Source organism: Hippopotamus amphibius, chromosome 13 (assembly GCF_030028045.1).
Source record: "Hippopotamus amphibius kiboko isolate mHipAmp2 chromosome 13, mHipAmp2.hap2, whole genome shotgun sequence".
Classification (NCBI taxonomy): domain Eukaryota; kingdom Metazoa; phylum Chordata; class Mammalia; order Artiodactyla; family Hippopotamidae; genus Hippopotamus; species Hippopotamus amphibius.
The window spans coordinates 86,860,886-86,883,294 of NC_080198.1; positions in this window are offsets into that span (position 1 = coordinate 86,860,886).

A 22,409-nucleotide genomic window follows, 5' to 3' on the forward strand; every position below is an offset into this window, starting at 1 on the left:
TTAGGTGTCTGCCCTATTATTTCTCACTTCTTTTTACTATACATCTTTTGGAACTCAAGTTAGCTTTAATTGATGGTTTTGAGGCAATTATGCTCTGTGATTTTGCACTCTTTCTAAATAGTGTGCTAATTGCTTTACAATTTCCTTTCTCTATGTGTGTATGCATGTGTTATGGTGTGTATGTATGTGTGTGTTTACTTAAGCACTAATCTATTAAACAAACTGTCAAAATTTGGGGGGAAAACAGTCTATAACTTTGTAAACAAATCCTACCCATTTTGATGCCGTACTCTATTTTGCAAGTTGTTTTAATTGTGTAGGAGAAGATAAAAGACTTTGGGGAGTGTTTATTCTAACTCCAGAACTGTATTCCCGTTAATGTACTGGATGCCTTGCTGACTGGGAGTTGTGCAGAAGGGAAGATGCAATATGTAAATACACTAATCAAATCAATGCAAATCATAATAATACATTTCTTTAAAGGGTCTGGGAGACAGCTGTGTAAAAGAGAGCACTTTTTATTTTCATAGGTTTGGGTGAACCTCTTTAGCAAATCCCATCTCCCTGATTCTGTGATTTTAGCTCTGATGTGTTTTACTTTGATTGCTTTTCACTCTTGGCTTTTGTGGGACTACATAAGTTAGAAGTTGGCACTTCAGGCATAAGTGGCTAGTCTTATTTTCTTCTCTTTGTGGCCAATTGGCTTCAGAACTTTTGTTTCCAATCACTTAACTACAAAACCACATGAACAGAGCTTTTGTGAGGTTTACTGCATGACCATGGTGGGGGTTGGTGATGTGACAACTGTCTCAAAGGTTTTCTTTGGAAAGTATGGATCATCATCTTTGGAGAAAGGATTTTTTTTCCCCTCTTTTTTAATTCCTTAAATATTCAATAAATTGTTTCAGCTTACCAAGTTTGATGACATCATTTCAATGTTTTAATCAGATTACAACTTTTGGCCACTTGTTTTATATGGAAGAAATATTGGTACTCGTGTAAAATGAGAAAACGTCAGCTAGACACTCCCATTTCCCTGGGATCCCAATGGAGCCCAGAGAGAGGAGGAAGTGTTGGAAGGGAGAGTTCTCTTCTGAGTTATCCTAAGTTACGGGGAAAGCAAGGGAAGAGAAAAAGAGAAAAATAACCTTGTGAAAAAATGGTTTATCAAAAGTTTTTGATTTTTTTAATCAAAATAGTAAAATAACGATTTGAGGCAGTGTGAAAGTATTTTAATGACAAGGTACAAGTTTTAGTGGTGAAATTGAATAATCCCTAATGCTGAGTTTTATAAATAAATGGCGTTCACTCCTTCATTCCTAAGTTGAGGAACCTGGAATAATCTTTAGGGAATAAGGGCACATGGAATCCCTCAGGATCATTCTGGAAGGTGATATTAATAAGGTGAGGTATCTGGCATATGTCTGTAAGGTTTCTAGTGTCTCATTTCCTGGGGGGAGGTAAATTATGAGAATGGAGGTTTCTTTTGCTGAAACTCTGGAGGAATCCTCTGGGTACAGTTTTTCCTAGTGGTAGGAGAAAAGATAGAATGCCTAATATAGTTTGCAGAGATCAGATACCCATAGATAATTCAACCTGCTTGACACCACCACATTTATTTTCTAATATACATTTCTATCTACTTCTCTGCCTGTCACATGGATTAAAAAAACCCCAGAAGATCTAATAGTAAATGTAGTCAGTAGTTCTCAAAAACAGATTCCTTGGAAACCAAAAGAGAGTTGGGAGGTATGAAAATACATTGAACAACATCATTAATGGGTAAAGAAGAAATGAGATACAAGACTGAAAAAAAAAAGAAAGGAAAAACTTTTGAAATTTCAAGTCCCATTTGAGTGTATTTCCCCAACATCTTCTGAAGCAATCTACTTCTCTCGATACCTGCTACCATTACCAGAGTCCAGACCAATGTAATTTCCTCTCTGGATTACTCTAATAATTTCTAATTGAATTCACTCATGTTTTGTCTTTCTCCTACCTGCGCCGAACATCCGTACTGTCACTATTACCCTTTGGCTCAAAGCCTTTCAGTGGCTCTACATTGTCTGTTGGATGAAGTCAAATCTCCTTGTGTGGCTTACCAGACCATCAGGACCTTTTTTTTTTATTATTATTTTTTTTGGGGGGGTACACCAAGTTCAATCATCTGTTTTTATACACATATCCCCGTATTCCCTCCCTTCCTTGACTCCCCCCCCTTGAGTCCCCCCCACCCTCCCCGCCCCAGTCCTCTAAGGGATCTTCCATCCTTGAGTTGGACTCCATTTGTTATACAACAACTTCCCACTGACTGATTTACAGTTGATAGTATATATATGTCTGTGCTACTCTCTCGCTTCATCTCAGTTTCCCCTTCACCCCCCGCCCCCTCCCATACCTCGAGTTCTCCAGTCCATTCTCTGTATCTGCATCCTTGTTCTTGTCACTGAGTTCACCAGTACCATTTTTAGATTCTGTATATGTGAGTTAGCATACAATATTTGTCCTTCTCTTTCTGACTTACTTCACTCTGTATGACAGATTGTAGTTCTATCCACCTCATTACATATAGCTCCATCTCATCCCTTTTTATAGCTGAGTAATATTCCATTGTATATATATGCCACATCTTCTGTATCCATTCATTTGTTGATGGGCATTTCGGTTGCTTCCATGTCCTGGCTATTGTAAATAGTGCTGCAATAAACATTATGGCACAAGTTTCTTTTGGGATTATGGTTTTCTTTGGGTATATGCCCAGGAGTGGGATTACTGGATCATATGGTAGTTCTATTTGTAGTTTTTGAAGGAACCTCCAAATTGTTTTCCATAGTGGCTGTACCAACTTACAGTCCCACCAACAGTGCAGGAGAGTTCCCTTTTCTCCACACCCTCTCCAACATTTGTTGTTTCCAGATTTTGTGATGATGGCCATTCTGAGTGGTGTGAGGTGATACCTCATTGTGGCTTTGACTTGCATTTCTCTGATGATGAGTGATGTTGAGCATCTTTTCATGTGTGTGTTGGCCATCTGTATGTCTTCTTTGGAGAAATGTCTGTTTAGGTCTTCTGCCCATTTGTGGATTGGGTTATTTGCTTTTTTGGTATGAAGCTTCATGAGCTGCTTGTATATTTTGGAGGTTAATCCTTTGTCCGTTGTTTCATAGGCAATTATTTTTTCCCATTCTGAGGGTTGCCTTTTAGTCTTGTTTATGGTTTCTTTCACTGTGCAAAAGCTTTTAAGTTTCATGAGGTCCCATTTGTTTATTCTTGATTTTATTTCCCTGATTCTAGGAGGTGGGTCAAAAAGGATGTTGCTTTGATGGATGTCATAGAGTGTTCTGCCTATGTTTTCCTCTAGGAGTTTGATAGTGTCTGGCCTTACATGTAGGTCTTTAATCCATTTGGAGTTTATTTTTGTGTATGGTGTTAGGAAGTGTTCTAATTTCATTCTTTAACATGTTGCTGTCCAATTTTCCCAGCACCACTTATTGAAGAGGCTGTCTTTTTTCCATTGTATACTCGTGCCTCCTTTGTCAAAGAGAAGGTGCCCATATGTGTTTGGGCTTACTTCTGAGTTCTCTATTCTATTCCATTGATCTTCCTTTCTATTTTTGTGCCAGTACCATACTGTCTTGATCACTATGGCCTTGGAGTATAGTTTGAAGTCAGGAAGCCTGATTCCACCAACTCCATTTTTCCTTCTCAAGATTGCTTTGGCTATTCGGGGTCTTTTGCATTTCCATTACAAATCGTAAGATTTCTTGCTCTAGTTCTGTGAAAAATGCCATTGGTAATTTGATAGGGATTGCACTGAATCTGTAAATTGCTTTGGGTAGTACAGACATTTTCACAATGTTGATTCTTCCAATCCAGGAACATGGTATGTCCCTCCATCTGTTTGTGTCGTCTTTGATTTCTTTCATCAATGTCTTAAAGTTTCTGCATACAGATCTTTTGCCTCCTTAGGCAGGTTTATTCCTAGGTGTTTTATTCTTTTTGTTGCAATGGTGAATGGGAGAGTTTCCTTAATTTCTCTTTCTGCTCTTCCGTTGTTAGTGTATATGAATGCAAGAGATTTCTGTGCATTTATTTTGTATCCTGCTACTTTACTAAACTCTTCAATTAGTGCTAGCAGTTTTCTGGTAGAGTCTTTAGGGTTTTCTATATATAATATCATGTCATCTGCAAAGAGTGACAATTTTACTTCTTCTTTTCCAATTTGGATTCCTTTTATTTCTTTTTCTTCTCTGATTGCTGTGGCTAAAACTTCCAAAACTATGTTGAATAATAGTGGTGAGAGTGGACACCCTTTTCTTGTTCCTGTTCTTAGAGGGAATTCTTCCAGTTTTTCCCCATTGAGAACGATGTTGGCTTTTGGTTTTTCATATATGGCTTTTATGATGTTGAGGTAATTTCCTTCTATGCCCATTTTCTGGAGAGCTTTTATCATAAATGGATGTTGAACTTTGTCAAAAGCTTTTTCTGCATCTATTGAAATGATCATATGGTTTTTATCCTTCAATTTGTTGATATGATGTATCACGTTGATTGATTTGCATATATTGAAGAATCCTTGCATCCCAGGGATAAACCCCACTTGATCATGGTGTATGATTTTTTTAATGTGCTCTTGGATTCTGTTAGCTAGTATTTTGTTGAGGATTTTTGCATCTATATTCATCAGTGATATTGGTCTGTAGTTTTCTTTTTTTGTGACATCTTTGCCTGGTTTTGGTATCAGGGTGATGGTAGCCTCGTAGAATGAGTTTGGGAGTGTTCCGCCTTCTGCAATATTTTGGAAGAGTTTGAGAAGGATAGGTGTTAACTCTTCTTGAAATGTTTGATAGAATTCGCCTGTGAACCCATCTGGTCCTGGGCTTTTGCGTGTTGGGAGATTTTTAATCACTGCCTCCATTTCCGTCCTTGTGATTGGTCTGTTCATGGTTTCTATTTCTTCCTGGTTCAGTCTTGAAAGATTGTATTTTTCTAAGAATGTATCCATTTCTTCCAGGTTATCCAATTGATTGGCAGATAGTTGCTTGTAGTAGTCTCTCATGATCTTTTGTATTTCTGAGGTGTCTGTTGTTACTTCTCCTTTTTCATTTCTAATTCTGTTGATTTGAGTCTTCTCCCTTTTTTTCTTGATGAGTCTGGCTAATGGTTTACCAATTTTGTTAATCTTCTCAAAGAACCAGCTTTTAGTTTTATTTTTCTTATGGTTTCTTTCCTTTCTTTTCCATTTATTTCTGCTCTGATCTTTACGATTTCTTTCCTTCTGCTCACTTTGGGGTTTCTTTGTTCTTCTTTCTCTAGTTGTTTGAGGTGTAAGGTTAGGTTGTTTATTCGATCATTTTCTTGTTTCTTAAGGTAGGACTGTATTGCTATAAACTTCCCCCTTAGAACTGCTTTTGCTGTGTCCCATAGGTTTTGGGTTGTTGTGTTTTCGTTGTCATTTGTTTCTAGATATTTTTTGATTTCCTCTTTGATTTCTTTAGTGATTCCTTGGTTGTTTAAGAGTGAATTGTTTAGCCTCCATGTGTTTGTATTTTTTGCAGTTTTTTTCCTGTAATTGATATCTAGTCTCATGGCGTTGTGGTCTGAGAAGATGCTTGATATGATTTCAGTTTTCTTGAATTTCCCGAGGTTTGATTTGTGACCCAAGATGTGATCTATCCTGGAAAATGTTCCGTGTGCACTTGAGAAGAAAATGTATTCTGTAGTTTTTGGATGGAATGTCCTATAAATATCAATGAAGTCGAGATGGTCTAATGTGTCATTTAAAGCTTGTGTGTCTTTATTTTCTGTTTGGATGATCTGTCCATTGATGTAAGTGGGGTGTTCAAGTCTCCCACTATTATTGTGTTACTGTCGATGTCCCCTTTTATAGCTGTTAGCATTTGCCTTATGTATTGAGGTGCTCCTATATTGGGGGCATAGATATTTACCATTGTGATATGTTCTTCTTGGATGGATCCCTTGATCATTATGTAGTGTCCTTCCTTGTCTCTTGTAATAGTCTTTACTTTCAAGTCTAATTTGTCTGATATGAGTATTGCTACTCCAGCTTTCTTTTGACTTCCATTTGCATGGAATCTCTTTTTCCATCCCTTTCCTTTCAGTCTATATGTATCCCTTGGTCTGAAGTGGGTTTCTTGTAGGCAGCATGTAGAAGGGTCTTGTTTTTGTATCCATTCAGCCAGTCTGTGTCTTTTGGTTGGAGCATTTAATCCATTTACATTTAAGGTGATTATTGACATGTGTATTCCAATGACCATTTTCTGAATTGTTTTGGGTTTGTATTTGTAGGTGTTTTCCTTTTCTTGTGTTTCCTACTTAGAGAAGTTCCTTTAGCACTTGTTGTAAGGCTGGTTTGGTGGTACTGAATTCTCTTAACTTTTGCTTGTCTGGAAAGCTTTTGATTTCTCTGTTGACTCTGAATGAGATTCTTGCTGGGTAGAGTATTCTTGGCTGTAGGTTTCTCTCTTTCAGGACTTTCAGTATATCCTGCCATTCCCTTCTGGCCTGCAGAGTTTCTGTAGAAAGGTCAGCTGTTATCCTGATGGGTTTTCCCTTATATGTTATTTGTTGCTTTTCTCTTGCTGCTTTTAATATTTTTTCTTTGTGTTGAATTGTCGTTAGTTTGATTAATATGTGTCTTGGTGTATTTCTCCTCGGGTTTATTCTGTATGGGACTCTCTGTGCTTCTTGGATTTGGTTAATTATTTCCTTTCCCATGTTGGGGAAGTTTTCCTCTATAACCTCTTCAGATATTTTCTCAGACCCTTTCTTGTTTTCTTCTTCTTCTGGGATGCCTATAATTCGAATGTTGGTACATTTAAGGTTATCACTGAGGTCTCTGAGACTGTCTTTTAATCTTTTTATTCTTTTTTCTTTTTCCTGCTCTGTGGCAGTTATTTCCCCCATTCTATCTTCCAATTCACTTATTCGTTCTTCTGCCTCAGTCATTCTGCTGGTTATAGCATCTAGAGTATTTTTAATTTCAGTTATTTTGTTATCCATTGCTGTTTGTTTTTCTGAGTTCTTATGAACTGTTTCTTGTACTTTCTCTATTTTGTTATTGAGATTTTGTATCATTTTTACTATCATTACTCTAAATTCTTTTTCAGGCTTTTTTCCTATTTCCTCCTCATTTATTTGGTCTTGTGGGTTTTTTTCCTGCTCTTTGCCTGCATGGTGTTTCTTTGTTTCCTCATGGTTGTCCAAACTTTTGGGGTTGCTTGTCCTGGCGATAGAGGTGTTTATAGAAGACTGTCCAAGCCTCAGACTAATGTCCAAGTATTGGATTAAACAAATATTAAGTCTAGGAAACACATACATGTATAAGACACCCAATTACTGAATCCGTTAGGACATAAGGCTCTAGAAAGACCTGACAGAACCCCAGTGTGCTATCAGATATTCAAAGAGAAACCCAACAGAAATTGACAACTGAAACAGAACAAATCAGAGACAAAAGCAAAAGCAAACAAACAAACAAATAACACCTTACACATACAAACATTAATCCAGGGAGATTTTGTAAGCTAGGATCAAATGTAGAAAAGAGGCAGAGTACCACCAGAGTGAATGGAGATTCTCAGAATGTAATTAGACAACTGTACTAAGAAGTAAGATAAAGACAAAAGCCTAATATTAAATACCAAGGCAGTGCGTCATCTGGAGAATAGAGCAAGGAGTCTGAGCAGACCGATAGTGTTGCTTATAAGAATGTTAAGATAAAATAAACTTAAAATGGCTGGAAGAAAGGGGAACAGAAGAGCGTAATCTGGTTGGAAATATGCAGATAAAAAGAAAGGAATAGAAATGTATAAAAGATAGGGATGAAAGGAAAGTATGAGAGATATTTTGTCCGCACTACCAAAAACTTAGCTAGATATAGAAGTATATAAAAAGGCAAAAAAAAAAAAAAAATAAAAAAAATGTCATTAAAAAATTATGTTATAAAACTTGTAGATCCCTTAGGGCTAAGATCGTATTTAATAAAGAAAAAAAAAAAAAAGGGAGAGAAGGAAAAAGAAAAAAAAATCCAGAATTGATCCCAGAATGGACCAGTTCAATAGGTATTGATACTACTATTTCTGTTTCCTTAGCGTCTCAGCTGTAAGTGTCCTTCTCCTTGCCTTGGGTTTTTTTGCATTATTCTGTGAGCAGCAGAGGTTCCTTTATTGTTCGTCTGTAAGCGTCGATGTGTGGGGAGGGAGAGGGTACAATAGTGGCTCCTTCTCCTGGGAGGGAGTGAGCAGTGGCGCACTGTTGTTTCAGTCGGGCTTGGAGGTGCCTGTTGCAGAGGGACGCTGGTGGCTCAGGCGTAAACAGAAAGTCTTAGAGTTGGGCCTCTCTCGGGGTTTTTTTTGGTGTTGTTGCTGTTGTTGTTGTTGTTGTTTTTTTCTCTCGGCAGCCTCCCTGCTGCTGGCATTGCAAGGGGTTTTAATCTAGCCCTGCCCGAGCGCCTGAGGGTGCTTGTTATCCCTGAGCGCCTTAGGTGGCCCACTGGCGTCACTCCACTGCCTGTTGTAGAGGCGCTGAAAGAGAGAGAGAGGCTATGCGCATGGCTCCTCCCCACCGCCCGTGAGCCTGCAGCCTCCAGCTGCCATCATGGCCGGGCAGCTCTCAGGGACAGGCACACCTCTCCGCGGACCTCCTCCCTCCTGTCCTCTCTGTCTGTCACCCTACCGGCAACAATGTTTCTCACCCTGAACCAGCTCTCTGGTTCCCACGCTCCCGCTCCTGGACCCTCCTTTCAGCTGCGGATCGATGTCTAGGTCCGGGAACGCTGAGCTGCGCTGCGGACCCTCCGTATGTTTCTCACTCCCTCCCGTCTGCCACAGCTCCGCCGCTTCACCCTCTTTGAGCCCTCGTAGATGCCTCCCTACCGGCTATGTGGGCTCCCCGCAGTCCTTTCTGGTGTCCGAGGCCGTCTGCTGGTGTTCAGCTGGTTCTCTGTGGGAATGACTGTGTCCTTCCGTGCATTCCCAATGCATCTGTGGGGAGGGATGCACTCCACGTCTCTCTACTTCGCCGCCATCTTTACTCCCCAGGACCTTCCTTGATTTACAGGTGCCACCTTAGTGGTTGCTTAGAGCACTCTTACTTTGAGCTCTAGCCTTGCTCACTCACAATATCAGATCTTTTACATTTATGGCTTTTCTAATTGGAGTGACATTTTAATCTCTTTATTTTCCCCTATTTCACCTCTTCTACAAAAATAGTTCTTATATATTAAAAAACAAAACAGTGAAACTCCCAGAAAACAAAAACAAAGAAACAGGATCCCATGGCCAGAGGTTTGGTGATGGGACACTTCTTCCAGTGTCAGTATCAGGATTATGGTGCCATCACGAGCTGTTTGTCTTACCTTAGGTGGAAGGCTCCACATTCGAACATCGAACGCTTTAAAAAATGTTTTTATTTATTTTAATTGAAGTATAGTTGATTTACAATGTTGTGTTCATTTCAGATGTATAGCACAGTGATTCAGTTTTACACACATGTATGTGTATCTATTCTTTTTCAGGATCCCTCCCCCCTTCCCCTTTGGTAACCATAAGTTTGTTTTCTATGTCTGTGGGTCTATTTCTGTTTTGTATACAAGTTCATTTGTATTACTTATCTTGAAGATTTTGCATATAAATGATATTATAGGATATTTGTCTTTGGCTTACTTTACTTGGTACAATAATCTCTAGGTTCATCCATGTTGCTGCAAATGGCATTATTTCATTCTTTTTTATGGCTGAGTATATTTCATTTGTGTGTTTGTGTGTGTATACTTCCTATTTTTTATGCATTCATCTGTTGATGGACATTTAGGTTGCTTCCATGTCTTGGCTACCATAAATAGTGCTTCAAGGGACACTGGGGTGCATGTGTCTTTTTGAATTATAGTTTTCTCTGGACATATGCTCACGAGTGGGATTGCAGGATCATATGGTAACTCTATTTTTAGTATTTTAAGGAACCTCCAGACTGTTCTCCATAGTGTCTGTACCAAATTACATTCCCACTAACAATGTAGGAGGGTTCCCTTTTCTACACACCCTCTCCAGTATTTACTATTTTTAGACATTTTGGTGATGGCCATTCTGCCTAGAGTGAAGTGATGCCTCATTGAAGTTTTGATGTGCATTTCTCTAATAATTAGCCATGTTGAGCATCATTTTATGTCTGTTGGCCATCTGTATGTTGTCTTTGGAGAAATGTCTGTTTAGATCTTCTGCCCATTTTTTGATTGAATTGTTTATTTGCTTTTTGATATTGAGCTGTATAAGTTGTTTGTATATTCTGGGAATTAATCCCTTGTTAGTCCCATCATTCATAAATATTTTCTCCCATTCTGTATGTTGTCTTTTTGTTTTGTTTATGGTTTCCTTTGCTGTGCAAAACTTCTAAATTTAATTAGGTCCCATTTATTTATTTTTGTTTTTTTATTTCCATTACTCTAGGAGGTGGATCCAAAAAGATATTGCTGCAATTTATGTCAAAGAGTTCTCTGCCTAGTTTTTCCTCTAGGAGTTTTTAGCATCTGGTTTTACATTTAGGTCTTTAATCCATTTTGAGTTTATTTTTGTGTACAGTGTTAGAGAATGTTCTAATTTTAATCTTTTACATGTAGCTGTCCAGTTTTCCCAGCATCACTTATTGAAGAGACTATACTTTCTCCATTGTATATTCTTGACTCTTTTTGTCATAGATTAATTTACCATGGGTGCATGGGTTTGTTTCTGGACTTTCTATCCTGTTCCATTGATCTGTATATCTGTTTATGTGCCAGTCCATGCTGTTTTGATTACTGTAGCTTTATAGTATAGTCTGAAGTCAGGAAGCATGATTAATATAGCTCCATTCTTCTTTCTCAAGATTGTCTTGGCTATTCTGGACCTTTTGTGTTTTCATACAAATATTAAGATTATTCATTCTAGTTCTGTGAAAAATGCCATTGGTAATTTGATAGGGATTGCATTGAATCTGTATCTTTCCATCTGTTTGTGTCATCTTCAATTTCTTTCATCACCATCTTCTAATTTTTGGAGTAGAAGGCTTTTTCCTCCTTATGTAGGTTTATTCCTAGGTATTTTATTCTTTTAGATGCTGTGGTAAATGGGATAGTCTCCTTAATCTTTCTTTCTGATCTTTCTTTGTTAGTATATAGAAATGCAACAGATTTCTGCATATTAATTTTGTATCCTGCAACTTTACTAAATTCATTAATGAGCTCTAGTGGTTTTCTGGTAGTATCATTAGGATTTTCTATATATAGTGTCATGCTGTTTGCAAACAGTGACAGTTTTACTCCTTCTTTTCCAATTTGTATTCCTTTTATTTTTCTTCTCTGATTGCTGTGGCTAGGACTTCCAATACTATGTTGAATAAAAGTGGTGAGAGTGGGCATTCTTATCTTATTCCTGATCTTAGAGGACATGCTTTCAGCTTTTCACCATTGATTTTGATGTTAGCTGTGGGTTTATCATATATGACCTTATTATATTCAGGTAGGTTCCCTCTATGCCCACTTTCTGGAGAGTTTTTTCTTTTTTTTAAATCATAAATGGATTTTGAATTTTGTCAAAGGCTTTTGCTGCATCCATTGAGATGATCATATTGTTTTTATTCTTCAGTTTGTTAATATGGTGTATCACACTGATTGATTTGTGGATATGGAAGAATCCTTTCATACCTAGGATAAATCGCAATTGATTGTGGTGTATGATCCTGTTAATGTATTGTTGGGTTTGGTTTCCTAGTATAATATTTTGCTGAGGATTTTTGTGTCTATGTTCATCAGTGATATTGGCCTGTAATTTTCTTTTTTTGTGGTATCTTTTTCTGGTATTGGTATCAGGGTGATGGTGGCCTCATAGAATGAATTTAGAAGTGTTTCTTCCTCTGTAATTTTTTGGAAAATTTTCAGAAGAATAGGTGTTGACACTTCTCTCAATATTTGGTTGAACTCACCTCTGAAGCCATCTGGCCTTGGGCTTTTGTTGGGAGTTTTTAAATTACAGATTCAATTTCAGTACTTGTAATTGGTCTGTTCATATTTTCTATTTCTCCCTGGTTCATTCTTGGGAGATTGTACATTTCTAAAAATGTGTCCATTTCTTCTGGGCTGTCTATTTTATTCACATACAGTTGCTTGTAGTAGTCTCTTATGATCCCTTGCATTTCTGTGGTTTTGGTTGTAACTTCTTTTTCATTTCTAATTTTATTGATTTTGGCCCTCTCCCTTTTTTTCTTGACGAGTTTGACTAAATGTTCATCAATTTTTTTTATCTTTTCAAAGAACCAGCTTTTAGCTTCATTGATCTTTTCTACTGTTTTCTTTGTCTCTATTTATTTCTGCTCTGATCTTTATGATTTCTTTCCTTCTACTAACTTCAGGTTTTGTTTTTCTTTCTCTAATTTCTTTAGGTGTAAGTTTAGGTAGTTTATTTGAGATTTTTCTTATTTTCTGAGGTAAGCTTGTATTGCTGTAAACTTCCCTCTTAGAACTGTTATTGTTGTATTCCATAGGTTTTGGATCATCGTGTTTTTTTCATTTGCTCCAGGTATTTTTTATTTCCTTGTTGATTTCTTCAGTGATTTACTGGTTGTTTAGTAGCATATTGTTTAGCCTCCATGTGTTTGAATTTTTGCAGTTTTTTCTTATAGTTGATTTCTAATTTCCTAGTGTTGTGGTGGAAGACATGGTTGATATAATTTAAATTTTCTCGAATTTACTGAGGCTTGCTTTGTGACCTATCCTGGAGCATGTGATCTATCCTGAAGGATGTTCCTTGTGCACTTGAGAAGAATGTGTGCTCTGCTACTTTCAGATGGAATGCTCGATAAATATCAGTTAAGTCCATCTGGTCTAATGTGTCACTTAGGGCCTCTGTTTCCTTGTTGATTTTCTGTGTGGATCTGTCCATTGATGTCAGTGGGGTGTTAAAGTCCCTCACTATTATTGTGTTACTGTCAACTTCTCCTTTTCTGTCTGTTAACAGAAATATTTGCCTTATATATTGAGGTGCTCTTATGTTGGGTGCATATATATTTATAATTGTTATATCTTCTTGGATTGATCCCTTGATCATTATGTAGTGTCCTTTTTTTGGTCTCTTATAACAGTCTTTATTTTAAAGTCCATTTTGTCTGATATAAGTATTGCTCCTCCAACTTTCTTTTGATTTCCATATGCACAGAATAATTTTTTTCATCCCCCACTTTCAGTCTGTATGTGTCCCTAGATCTGAAGTCTGTCTCTTGTAGACAGCATATATTTGAGTCTTGTTTTTGTATCTCTCCAGCCATTTCATGTCTTTTGGTTGGAGCATTTAATCCATTTACACTTAAGATGATTATCGATATGTTCTTTCTCATTGCCATTTCATTGATTGTTTTGGATTTGTTTCTGTAGTTCTTTTTTCCCCCTCTTTTCTTGTGATTTGATGACTATCCTGAGTGTTGTGTTTGGATTCCTTTTTCTTTTTTGTGTATATTTCTATTATAGATTTTTGGTTTGCTGTTACCATGAGGTTTTGATATAGCAGTCTGTATATACATACCTAATTGTTTTAGGTTGCTGATCTTTTAATTTCAAATGCATTTTAAGTATCCTGCATTTGTAGTTTCCTCCTCTCATAATTGCTGGTTTTGATATCACATTTATGTGTGGATGGTTTTCTTCCTTTACTGTGTGTTGCCTTTACCAGTGAGCTTTCCCATTTCATAATTTTCTTGTTTCTAGTTGTGGCCTTTTCTTCTGAGAGAAGTTCCTTTAGCATTTGTTATAGAACTGGTTTGGTGGTGCTGAATTCTTTTCCTTTTGCTTATCTGTAAAGCTTTTGATTTCTCTGTCACATCTGAACAAGAATCTTGGTGGATAGAGTATTCTTGGTTGTAGGTTTTTCCCTTTCATCACTTTAAATATGTTGTGCCATTCCCCTCTGGCCTGCAGAGTTTCTGTTGAAAATTCAGTTGATAGTCTTATGTGGATTTCGTTGTATGTTGTTTGTTGCTTTTCCCTTGTGGCTTTTAACATTTTCCATTTGTCTTTAATTTTTTGTTAGTTTGATTACTATGTGTCTCAGTGTGTTCCTTCTTGGGTTAATGCTGTATTGGACTCTTTGCACTTCCTGGACTCGAGTGACTGTTTCCCACATCAGGGAAGTTTTCAGCTATTATGTCTTCAGATATTTTCCCAGGACCTTTCTCTCTCTCTTCTCCTTTTGAGACGCCTGTAATACAAATATTGGTGTGTTTGACTTGTCCCAAGATGTCTTAAACTGTCCTTATTTCATTCTTTTTTCTTTATTCCATGGAAGTGATTTCCACCACTCTGTCTTCCAGTTTGCTGGTCTGTTCTTATGCCTCATGTACTTGGCTATCGAGTCCTTCTATTGTATTTTTCTTTTCAGTTATTATATTCTTCAATTCTGTTTGGCTGTTTTTTACATTTTCTAACTCTTTGTTAAAAACTTCTTGCTCTGTACATCCATTCTTTTCTTGAGTTCTTTGATCATCTTTACAATCATTACTCTGAACTCTTTCTTGGGTAGATTGCCTATCTCCACTTCACTTAGTTTTTCTTCTGTGGTTTTATCTTGCTCCTTCATCTGGAACATATTCCTTTGCTGTTTGATTTTGTTTAAATTTCTGTTTTTGTTTTTTATGTGCACAGTAGGTTGATTACATTTTTTGACCTTGGAGGAATGGCCCTCTGTAAGGATGTCCTCTGTTTCCCAGCAGTACATCCCCTTCTTGTCACCCAGGGGCCAGGGACCAGCTGGCCACAGGGTAGGTTCTGACCTATGCTTGCAGGCTCTCTTTTGCAGGCTGAAGTATCATAGTTTTTTTGCTTCTGGTGTCTACCTTCTGGTGGGTGAGGCTGGGCTGTAAGCTTGTGCAGGTTTCCTGATGGGAGGGACTGGTGCCTAGTTACTGGTGGTGGAGCTGGGTCTTGGCCCTCTGGTGGGCAGGGCCATGTTGAGGGATGTGTCTAGATATGGCTGTGGGCTCAGAAAGTCTTTAGGTAGCCTGTCCGCTGATGGGTGTGGTTATGTTCCCACCCTGTTGGTTGTTTGGCCTGCAGCATCCCAGCACTGGAGCCTACAGGCTGTTGGGTGGGGCCAGGTCTTGGTGCTAATGACCCAAGCAAGGGTCTTGTTGTTTGCCTCCAGCAAGAGTTCATGTAGATGAAGAGTCCCTGGTATGTCTGCTACCAGCTTTTATGACCCCAGAGAGAGTCACTACCACCCCCACCTCCCCAGGAGACCCTCCAAGACAAGCAGGTAGGTCAAGCCCAGTCTCCTATGAAGACACTGATTTTGCCCTGGTCTTGGTGTATGAGAGACTTGGAGTCTCTGTTTTTCCTAGTCCTGTGGAGTTCCTGCAATCAAACCCCACTGGCCTTCAAAGCCAAATTATCTGGGGGCTCCTACTCCTAATGCTGTACCCCGAGGTGGAGTAGCCTGATGGGCGCATAGCTCCTGCTCCTATGGGAGAACTTATGTGACATAATTATTCTCTAGTTTGTGAGTTGTCCACCCAGGTAGTATGGGATTTGACTATATTGCAAATGCACCCCGTCTGCCATCTTATTGTGGCTTCTTCTTTACATCTTTGGATGTAGAATGTCTTTTTTTTGGTAGGTTCCAGTCTTTTTTTATCTATTGCTGTTCAGCAGTTAGTTGTGATGGTGGTGTTTTCGTGAGAAGAAGTGAACTCAAGATCCTTCTACTCTGCCATCTTCAAACATCAAACACTTTTTACTTTATCTTGGTAGAAGGAAAATTTAGAGCAACTCTGCTGGACAGGAGGTATCAACTACTAGCTGATCAGAAGCCTGAGATCTTCTTTTCACTTCAATTGGATGAGTTTGGCTGCATCTTAATGAATCCGTGCTTCAATATACACATAATTCAGCTTTATCAATGGGTGTAGACACTTTATACAGCTTTCATAAATTAACTAGGAAGGCCATATGAGATACAGAATAAGTAGCGAAAGAAATTTCCCTTTATCATATCTAAAAGCAACTTTCAGTAAGTCCCCTACATACGAACGAGTTCTGTTCCAAGAGCACGTTTGTAAATCCAATTTGTTTGTAAGTCCAACAGTTAGTCCAGGTACCCAACTAACACAATCAGCTATATAGTACTGTACTGTAATAGATTTATAATACTTTTTACACAAATAATACATAAAAAACAAACAGAAAAAAATAAAACATTTTAAATCTTACAGTACCTTGAAAAGTACAGTAGTACAGTACAACAGCTGGCATACAGGGGCTGGCATCGAGTGAACAGGCAAGAAGAGTTCCTGACTGGAGGAGGGAGAGGAGGTGGGAGATGGTAGAGCTGAAGGATCATGAGGACAATAGGAGACAGAGGACAAGCTGAAATTTCACTCACGCCTGATGTTGATGGCACAGATTCTGGCTCCTTGTTGGAACTAGATGTGTGTTCACATCTTTGAAAGTTCACAACTTGAATGTTTGTGCGTAGGGGACTTACTGTATTCATAAACCTGAAACTACCTGTCATAACTGAACTAGAGATCAAATCTTGTTCATTTTTCAGACCTTCCTGGCCTGAGGATTATTCTACCTCCATTGAATCTTTTCTTTGTTTTAACTGCACTGTATTCTCCTAGCACCTTGCCCATATCCCTCTAAGAGGGCTGTCAGTACAAGCTATTTGTGGGTGTGTCTGCCTGTCCTAAGAGACAGTGAATCTTGAAGATGAATTATGGTTATTCATCTTTGTGGCTCCAAGACATAATACAAGTTATTGAGTGAATTAGACTTTGATTCTTAAGACCTTATAACTCCTTTATATTCAGAAATATGGAGACCAAATGAGGTGATGGTTTTAAGGTAGAAAAAAAGTGTTTTTCTCACAGTTTCTTTATTATTTTCTTGGAAGAAAGGGTTTCCCCCAAGCTCTGGTACACTTATTTGTTAACAGTATTTTCAACTGTTGACATGGCAACTATACACTAATGTTAAAAAAAAAAAGAATCAAACCCATAGTTATGTTAACATACAGTTTCTATTATAAGGAGGTTGAAGCTGTAAAAGATCCAGTTGGGACAGAATTGTAAGATAATGTGTAATTGAAAACAGGTGGCAACCATTCTTTGTTGCAGTATATTTTATCAAATCCCCTTTCATGCTTTTTAGTTGGCTTCTGAGGAAGGATTTGTGTCCCCAAGACTTGTTCTGCATTTGATAATTTAACAAACTCATTGATTTATTGACCTATACATTTTGTAAATGTTGGCAATAACTTGCTGATAGTACTCAGTGAAGAGGTTGTGAAGTGGGAAAGATGTGAGAAAGAATCAAAGGAACAAAAAAAAATAATGTTTTCTCAATAAATTGAAATCTGATTTGAGAGGTAAAATTCAGAGCATTAATCCATTTAAATATTTATTGACTACCTGTTAGGTGCATAGAAATGAGAAGGCTGTATGAGATAAAATATTTGTATTTAGAGAGCTTACAATATTGTTGTGAAAAGATAGGAAAATTGCAGCTACCATAACACGAACAAGCTCCACTGAAGATAGGCTCATAATAAGAGTGTTTTGAAGAACTTGAGAAAAGTTACACTATGAAGGAGAGTTAGCAGACACTATTCTCAAGGGAATTAGCCATCCTCAAATTGAAGACCAAAAAAAAATCTGAAAAAGACTAGAAAGTAAATTCAGAAGGATTAAAGAGGTAGATGCATAAAAAATATAAAAATAATAAAACATCAGGGCTTCTTGAAAAATTCAAGCTATTTTAAAGAAGAACCAAATTGAATCTCTAGATATGGAAAATGTAATCATAAAAAAGTAAGTTCAAGGGATAGGGTCAATAACAAATTAATGTCAGTTAGAATGAGAATCAGAAAACTGAAAAATGGAGCTGAGTAAACTGCCCAGAATGCATGACAAAGAAATAGAAAGATTTTTAGAACTATATGTTAAGATATAAAGAGTATAGGATTAAGATACAGAATGAGGTCCTTCCTTCCTTCCTTCCTTCCTCCCTCCCTCCCTCCCTCCCTCCCCCCCTCCCTCCCTCCCTCCCTCCCTTCCTTCCTTCCTTCCTTCCTTCCTTTCTCTCTCTCTCTTTCTTTCTTTCTTTGCCATGCTGCATGGCTTAGCAATGAAAGTGTGGAGTCCTTTCCACAGGACTGCTAGGGAATTCCCAAAATGAGGTATTTCAAAACAAGAAAATAAAGGATATAGGGGAGAAAAAATATTCCAAGAGATAATGGCTGGGGAGTTTTCACAATTGAAGGAAGGCATGGTCCCTCAAATTCAAAAACTGTAATGGGTCCCCAGCAGCAAAAACAAAAAACTCCAAATATAAACAAAAACACAAACTCACACTAGTATGCATTGTGGTAAAACAAACATTAAAAACAAAAAAAGCAAAAAACTGAAAACAATATCCAGAGAGGAAGAGATTTTTTTTTTCTTTTTTCTTTTTTTTTTTTTAAAGTACAATAAACTGCATATATTTAGAGTGTACTATTTGGTATCGCAATCTCTCAATTCATTCTCCCCCAAGGAGATTTCTTTTAAAAAGGAATACAATTAAGCTGACAATAGACTTCTAATTAACAATATTAACAATGGTCAGTAGATGAGAATACAGTAATACATTGAAAGTGCTGAGGAAATGCAATCATCAAGCTAGAATTCTAAACCACCTAAACTATTTTTCAAAACTGAAAGCAAAATAAACACAGTTAGTTTTGTTTATGAGAAGATTTTTTATAGACCTGAAAAACTACTTATTTCTTCATTCAGAATGAAATTGATAAAGTAGAATGCAAAGGACCATGTTATGTAAAGAAACTTATAATCCAAATAAACATTGACAATATAATAAAATAATGTCTAACTAGTGAGAGATTTTTAAAAATGGAACTAAAATACTAAATGACAATAATATGAAATTTGGGAGGCACAGATTAAAATAAAATATTCCAAGAGCCTTATGTTGAATGGAAGAAGCTATGTGAAACAGAAGTAAATTATGTAATTTAAAACCAATAGGAAAAGATGTAGGTGAAAGAAAATTGGATGAATTCAATAAAAATGCTGATTTAGCAGAAATAAAATATGTAACTCTAAAACAGAGTGGAAAAAATGAAATGAAGAAAATTGGATGAAACTAATAGAAGTAATAAATAAAGACAAAAGTTAAATAGTTAAAACAAAATAGGTGGTAAAAATAAGTCCAAAGAGATTTTAATGTAAACAATTAAACCTGCCTGATGATAAGTAGAGTTGATCAGACTGAGTTAAAAATGAATCATGAAGTCTTTGATTTGTAAAATTGGGCAGTTCCATAAAAGAGGCTGATTATAAATTCAAAAACAAAAACAACTGAAATCTCAGGGCTCCGAATTTGAGATAAAACATCATATCATTTTACCAGAAACAGTAATTTCCCCTCCACTCCCCAAAATCATGTATTGATATTAACATCAAAGGTAGATGACACATTTTTTTCCATAGATATGATTATCTACAGAGAAAGCAACAAATAATTTGCAAATAAATTATTATAAACATTAAGCGGTTATATTTTTATACATACACATAACCTGAAAGGGTAATATGAAAAGATATCATTTATAATAGCAAAAAGCAAAAAAAAAAAAAAAAAGAAAAAAGAAAAGTAAGATACCTAGGAGTAAATCTTATATGTTCAAGACCTCCATGGGAAAATTATAAGGGTTTCTTAAAAAGATACTGAAGAAGACCTAAGTAAATGGAGAGATACATTGTCTTAGTCTATTTGGGCTGCTATAGGAGACTAGACTGTGTAGCTTATCCACAGACTGATTAACTTATAAACATTAGAAATTTGTTTCTCACACTTCTGGGAGCTGGGAGTCCAAGATCAAGGCATCAGAATGGTTGTGTTCTGGTGAGGTTACCCTTCTTGGTTGCATTCTCACTATATCCTTCTCACATGATGGAAGGGGCTAAGGATCTCTGTGGGGACTTTTTTATAAGGCACTAATCCCATTTCTGAGGGTTCCAACCCTGTCCAACCAAAGGCCCCACTTCCTAATACCATCATCTTTGGGTGTTGGGATTTCAACATATGAATTTGGGGGAGGGGCAGAAACTTTCAGACTATAGCATATATCATGTTCGTGAATATGGACTCAGTTATCAAAAGGATGTTGCTTCTTTCATCTTCAATCTGTTAGGTAGAACCATATGAAATTATCATCTTTGTAGGTCAAAAACAGTTTAATGTCATTGTCAAATGTTTAAACTAATATATAAATGCAATTGTAATTCAAATATAAATAGGATTTTTATAGGAATTTGACAAGTTGGTTCTATAATTTATGTGGAAGAATAAAGGCCAAAGAATAGTCAAGGCAATGCTGAAGAAGTATAAAAAAGGCAAGAGGACTTGCTCTATCAGGTGTCGTAAGTTATTATCCAGTGATAGTAATTAAAATAGTGTATCACTGGCCCAGGAAGAGACCATTAACCAACAGGATGGAATAGCAAGCTTCCAAAGAATCCTTTGCCTTATATGGAACAGATTTCATCACAGATGCCTGAGCAATGGTAGACTGTTCAAAAATGGTACTTGAACAACTCCAAAATGTGCTAATTAATATCTCAAATCTGCAGATAGTACTAAATTTTTCTAAAGCAAGAAGAAATACTGATCTAAGGAAATTATAAAGACCTTTCATGGCCATAGATGCAAAAGATGCAAATGAGTTTCAGCGTTTAGGATCTGCCTATTCCATGACAGAGAATCCATCATTCAGTGTCCAAGTCTGGTTCAGGTCCAGGTAAATTCTTCATCCTTATTCTTGAACTCTCTTTTCTAGCGTTCTTGTTTACGGGCTGCAGGCCTTAGGAAAGTAGAGATACATCCAGGTGGCAAGACAGATGAAAAAGTTCTGATAGACTCTCAAGGAATAGCCTCTGGTTAAACAAACTTTGTTCAGGATTCAACTTAGAATATCCTGTGCCCATCACATACCAGCACATCCTCCTCTCCTTCAGCACATGACTAAATAGATGTTCATTTTTATTAGTGAAAATCAGCTGTTCTCTAAAAAGTGAATCTGGTGAAACAGGGACTTCCCTGGTGGTGCAGTTGTTAAGAATCTGCCTGTCAGTGCAGGGGACACGGGTTTGATCCCTGGTCCGGGAAGATCCCACATACCGCTGAGAAATTAAGCCCAGGGGTCACAACTACTCAGACTTCACTCTAGAGCCCGTGAACTACAACTACTGAGCCCACATGCTGCAACTACTAGAGCCTGCGTGCCTAGAGCCTGTGCTCCACAACAGAAGAAGCCACTGCAATGAGAAGCCCTTGTTCAGCAATGAAGAGTAGCCCCTGCTCACCACAACTAGAGAAAGCCCGCGCACAGCAACAAAGATCCAATGCAGCCAAAATAAAAAAAGTATATATAAAAAATAAAGTTCTGAAAAAAAAGTAAATAAAAAAACAAAAATAGATATAAAAAAATAAACTGTGTCTATGCTATGTTCACACTATAATATTTTTAAAAAAGTGAAGCTGGTGAAACAAATATAGTAAAGAATTCCAAAGGCAAATAAAATATTTTGCTATTATTCTCTCTCTTGAAATAAATATTAAATGATAAAACTGAGCTCATCAGAATGATCTCTGAAATCTTACACCAGCTCATTAATAAAACTGCTCTTCCCAAGTAATGTAGTAAAGAATCTGCAATCTATTTGGGCATCATAAAAAGTTGTACAATTTTATTGCTGTATTACATTGTTGGCAATGTAAATGAATCACCTAAAAATAAATGATTTAAAGCCATTTGACAAAAATTAAAATGCACACAGACATCATTACCATGGCTTTTGACAAAAATTAAAATGCACACAGACATCATTACCATGGCTCTAACGACTGCCAGTGAAAAGCTTCAAGCAAGAAATGAACCTTTCCCATCCCTAAAAAGGAATCTGTACCAATTATCCTACATGAGTCCCTGAGGTGTCCAAATATCTAGACTATGCATCAACAATTTAGATTTGAAATTAGTGCTCAAAAAATTGAGGTGATTAAATCTCAAACTAAATATAATCTTCTAACCAACCAACCCATTGAAGAGCGTGTAGCAGAATTAAGATTTCAAACTTACCACAAATCCCAGACATTTACATCCCTCAAATAAATGCATTCCACTCAAAAGCAAACAAAATAGCTTTTCAACATAAGAAGTCCTTTGAGTTTCAAAAAACCTCACCAAAGCCAAGTAAGTACTTCATCATGCAAATCAGCTACTTTCAGGAGATGGCCAGTCGGCAGCATGCGTGGATGATGCTGAGAAAAGCAGAGATTGTTTTCATCTTCTCAGCAGGACAGATTCCTC